Raw genomic sequence first — 5371 nt, forward strand, 5'->3', positions numbered from 1 at the left:
CAGCTCCATCAAAGGCCCAGAAGGATATAATATTACCCAAGTGAATAGGAAGTGCATTGTAAGCAACTTCCAAAACTCTAGAATTGTCAGAGACATCTTGCTGCCTGGACAGTCACCCAAAGTTCTTCTGTAACATGGGGGTATTCATCTTCAGCCTACAGGCCCATAGTATCTGGCAGACTTTTTGATAAAGCAAGAAATTTGAAAGACTCTTTTACTTATACTGGCAGTTTGTCAGTCACTTTCTTCTGTGTCCTGTAGAATGTCTGGCAGACTCTTTTATGAAGCAGGAATCCTGAAGGACTATTTCACCTTCTTTAGGCAAGTTTAGCAGTCACTTTTCTGTGGGTCCTGCATGTCCCATTCATAAAGCATACCATCAAGCAGCCCAGACAAGAGCAGGTTCTTGCCCAAATGGCTAGTCTTGTCACATTGAAGGCAAATTCCATAATGAGTTTCTATGATGCTCATCAACTTCTCTGAAGTAATTGATGATGCCAGAAACAGACGTGTCTCATTGTTAAGAAAAGTCTAAGTTTTTAAAACCTTTTCAAATGCTATGTTTTATAGGTCTTTGAAGTGTTGACGATTATCTATCTAATTCAAATATATCTCTGTATATCTAGAAAACCCAACCAACATGACTACAAGTTTGACTTTTATAAATGACTATCTATGAATCTGTAATTTTTAATTATACATCTTTAAATGAGCTGTATAAACGTAATACCCCAAATTAGAGTATAAATATACATATAGCCAAATTGACCTTAAATTTATATCAATAAACCAAAATCCATACCAATATAAAGTATTCATTTCTATGTCACACCCCTTTCTTCTCTTTAACCTATGACTGTCTGCACTCATTTATATTACTTGTACTTTCTCTTTAAAGACTTGGTTTTATTTTTAAAACTTTTTCTATAACTGCCTATACCCATTTTTTCTTAAGCCTATGAACACTTTTTAAAAAGAGACTATAGATTTCTGTCGGAATCTGTCTTTATTGCATATCTGAAATCCTTTCTTGATTACTGCTTTAAACTGTTAATCAGGCATGGCTAAGATCAGCTGCTTTGGCTGTTGATCCAACCCTGCTTGACTTTCCAACATGGCAGAGGTCCGTTTACTGCCAGCTCTGGGAGCCATGTTTACCACCCCATCTCTCAGAAGCAGTAAACCCAGGCTGCCACCAAGTAACTTGCAGCACACTGCCCACAAACCCATTCAAGTGCTCCATAAGAGGACCTCCCAAAAGAGCCAGAGCCAATTGTGCTGCCAGCATGGAACAGGAAGCTGTCTCTTAAAGGAGCTGTGCAGTTTTTGCTGCTGATGCTGAGTCAGGAAGCCCTCCCTTAAAGGAGCCATGCCTCTATTTGCCACCAGTAAACAAACTTACCTGAAAGTATGCGGCTACCAAGAAGCTCCAGTTGACTCTGTTTTTTGTGGGTCTAGAAGCCTGTTTTTTTTTTTTTCAAGCTTTCTTAAGCTTTATGTGGATATTCTTACCCCACGTTGGGCACCATTTGTAAACTGAGACTCTGCTTTGGTTTCCCGGCCACCCAGACCTGAATAATCACACAGAAACTGCATTAATTACAACACTGTCTGGCCTATTAACTCAGACATTTTATCAACTAACTCTTACATCTTAAATTAACCCATTTCTGTTATTTTATATTTTACCTGGTTTGTTACATCTTGTTTCTTGCATGGCTACATGACATCTCTCTGACTCCACCTTCCTTCCACCTCTGTCTCTGCTTGAATTTTCCACCTTGCTATATTCTGCCCTGCCATAGGCCAAAGTAGCTTCTTTATTAACCAATGGTAATAAAAGCATATTCACAGCATACAGAAGGAAAGAACCTTATGCAGCAGATTTTATGATCTTCATTCACTAGATAAGGAAGCAGCCCAGAGAGCTCCCACATCACTGACAGATAGGGGCTACAGAGGTGGCTGTAAGGCTACCTGTGGGAGCACAGGTGGCGACTACACGGCTCCTTCAGATCCTTCAGATCCTACCTGCAGACAATGGGTAGGCAACGACAGTGATAGCCATTGTCTCCCTGGCCACAAAAGCAGCAGCAGCAGCAGCAGCAGCAGCAGCAGCAGCAGCAGCAGCAGCAGCATGTGTTCTGCCTGACCTAAGCCTGCTTACCATGTGTCCACATTGCAAAACGCATTAACTATGTCACCCCCGTGGAAAATCCCTTCTGCGCCCTCAGCCCCGTCTCATTTCCTCCTGTGACATGACAGGGTGAAATTAACATTGTAACCTTCCTAGGTAGATGTCTATCTCACCCATCACGGAGGCCAGGGAAACCTATGCTCAGGGTGACAGGGAGGGGATGTGTCAGGCTAATGGAGTGCAGGGAGAAGGAAGGTGCATTTTTCTGGCCGTGAGGCAGCAGATGTTTTGTGCCCCTGCCCTTTCCTTATTTGCAGGCTTCTACTTTGGGTACCACATTGTCTCAGGAGCCACGGCTGGCGGATGGTGCTAGAAGCTGCCCTTCTGTATGCATAGCACACACATGGTTTCCATGGGAACATCTCAAAAGAAGGATGCTGCATTTCCAGCTCTTGGTGGCCTTGGATAAACAATGGTGTCGGATGTTGCCGAGAAGTCCAGAACCTTCCTTCTGCCCCCTCTGATGCTCTCTAAGCACCCCCTCAACCATGCAAAAAATCAGCTGAAATGAAAAATTGGGTCCATTAAGCTTTTACTCTGTAGGACAAAACTTCATGTTTATTTAATAAGTTCATCTCCCTTTTCCCGTGTGTGTGTGTGTGTGTGTGTGTGTGTGTGTGTGTGTGTGTGTGTAACCATGTCTATCAAGCTGTCTTAGAAGTACAAAGGATCTGAGGAGAGCATTCTGCTGAGGGACTGCTAAGGTTTCTCTAGATATCTGGGGGTCTCTTGCTGCAGCACTGTTCATGCCAGAGCTTGAACGGTTTGGTCCTCAGCTCGCTTGCTCACTCACTCACTACTCACTCACACTCACACACTCACTCACTCACTACTTACTTGCTCACTCACACTCGCTTGCTCACTCACTCATAGCCACTTACAGTCACACACTCACTACTTGCTCACTCACTACTCGCTCTCAGTCGCTCACTTGTTCACTCAGTCACTCACTGGCTTGCTTGTTCACTTGCTCGCTCACTACTCATACTTGCTCACTCACACTCACTCGCTTGCTCACTCACACTCATAGCCACTTACAGTCACACACTCACTATTTGCTCACTCACCATTTGCTCGCTCGCTTGCTCACACACTTGCTTATGTACTCACACGGCCACTCACTGACTTGCACTCTTACTCGCTCACTCACCACTTACTCGCTTACTCACTCATACTTGCTCACTTGCTCACAGTCACTCAGTCACTCTCTTGCTCACTCAGTCACTCGCTCACTTGCTTGCTCACTCACTCAGTCACTCGCTTGCTCACTCAGTCACTCTCGCTCACTCAGTCACTCGCTTGCTCACTCAGTCACTCTCTCTCACTCACTCACGGTCACTCACACGGTCCCCTATCCCTGAGGCACACCTGGTCTATGTGGGGTCCTTCTCCACCACCTGGGAACACAGAGGACACACACAGGCAAGTTATGTCTGCCCTGTTGTTCTGTGTGGTCAGCCCAGGACCGCCAGCTGAAAGCCTGGATCTGGAGGTCGAAGAGGGAGAAGGGAGGTTGTGGGTGCAGGATGGACGAGTTTCTAATGCAGGGAAACTATTTAGACCGTGGTGATGTTCGACCCTTAGGGGCCTCAGGCTGGGGAGGGTGGCCCTTGCTCCATAGAAGCCGTTAACAAAGGACTTGAGGCCAGGCCATTGCTTACTTCTACTGGGACAAAGTTTCTGACAAGAGCCTGCTTTGGCTCATAGTTCGAGGGGACCCAGTCCATCATGGAGGGGACATCATGGCAGCTGGGGTTGAGGCAACTGGTCACATTGTCTTGGTAGAGGAAGCAGACAGACAGATTACTGTTCAGTCCAACTGCTCAGCATTGCTCAGCAGTGGGGCTGCTGGATGGATTCTGTGCTTAATTTATCTTGATATTAGGGGTGGAACCCAGGCCTTGTGCATGCTAGGCAAGTTCTCCACCAGTAAGCCGTGTCTCCAGCATGGTAGTTCTGTGGTCAGTGTTTTGAGGACCCTCCAGTCTGTTCACCAGGACGACTATAGAAGTCTACATTCCCACCCACAGTATCCCGTTGTAATGAATCATGGGTTTTCGCCACGTTCTTACCTGACTATCTTTTGGATGATAGCCACCCTAACAGCTATAAGCCGATAGTTCACTGTGGTTTCTGTTAGATTTATTTTTATTTTTAACTATGTGTACAAGTGAGTGCTGGTGCTTCTGGAGTTTGAAGAGGGCATCAGATCCCTGAGGGCTAGAGTTACAGGTGGTTATGAGCTCCCCAGCACGTGTGCTGGGAAGTGGGCAAGGGTTCTGTGGTTTATGTCTGTTCTCACATTTTCCCCACTTTTAAATCAGGTTAAATTTTTCTTGTGATTTTTATTTTTTTATTCTTTGAGTCCCTTATATATTTTGATTATCAACCCTGGACCAGTCCAGTCCTTTCTCAAAGGGATATGTGAAGGATGGGTCCCTACATCTGTCATCCTAACCTGACCCCAGGTAAAGTCATGATGAACGCCTGGGGTCTCAGAGCCTGTCCATGTAGGGCACAGGCACACGCCAAAGAGATTCCTCTGTGTGGAGTCCAGCCAACACTGCAAGCTGCCTTGGTCTTTCATTTCCTGAGGACTGGCCCCGCTTCCCCACTCAGCTTGCTGGCCCTCCAAAGACCTTGTCTGACTTCAGCGTAGCAACAGAGCCTTGCATGGGGCTGAGAACGGAGGCGGGCCTTGGGGACATTTTCTGATTTAGCTAGGAGGTTTCTCTCTGTCCTCTGATCCTGTGTGCTCTGTGCCCCCCCCCCCCGCCCAATCCCCTGAGCACTGCAGTTAGAAGCCCCCAGCTCACTCTCGGGGCGGGGGTGAACGTCCAGCAGATGAGAGCCTTCCTCCCCTCCCCCACTCCCAATCACTGTTCAAGTCACCAACTGAAGACAAAGCCACGTTTAGCAAATCCCGCAGTCCCACTCTTGACACCTCCCGCACAGAAAAGCATTTGACAACTGGTTCCTATGGCAACGGGTTTCCTTTGAAATAATTTCTTGCTCACCCTGCCAGCCCCCCACCTTGCTCTTCTTGAGAGTAAATGGCCAGCGTTGAAAATGAGAGGAGGAAAGAGTATTCCGCCTGCAAAGCCCTGGGTGGCGTGGAGGGGCCCTGACTGCAGAGAGAGAGAGAGAGAGAGAGAGAGAGAGAGAGAGAGAGAG

This window comes from Alexandromys fortis, unplaced genomic scaffold (genome assembly GCF_014885135.2).
Source record: "Alexandromys fortis isolate MF-2015 unplaced genomic scaffold, M_Fortis_MF-2015_v1.1 scaffold_203, whole genome shotgun sequence".
Taxonomy (NCBI): domain Eukaryota; kingdom Metazoa; phylum Chordata; class Mammalia; order Rodentia; family Cricetidae; genus Alexandromys; species Alexandromys fortis.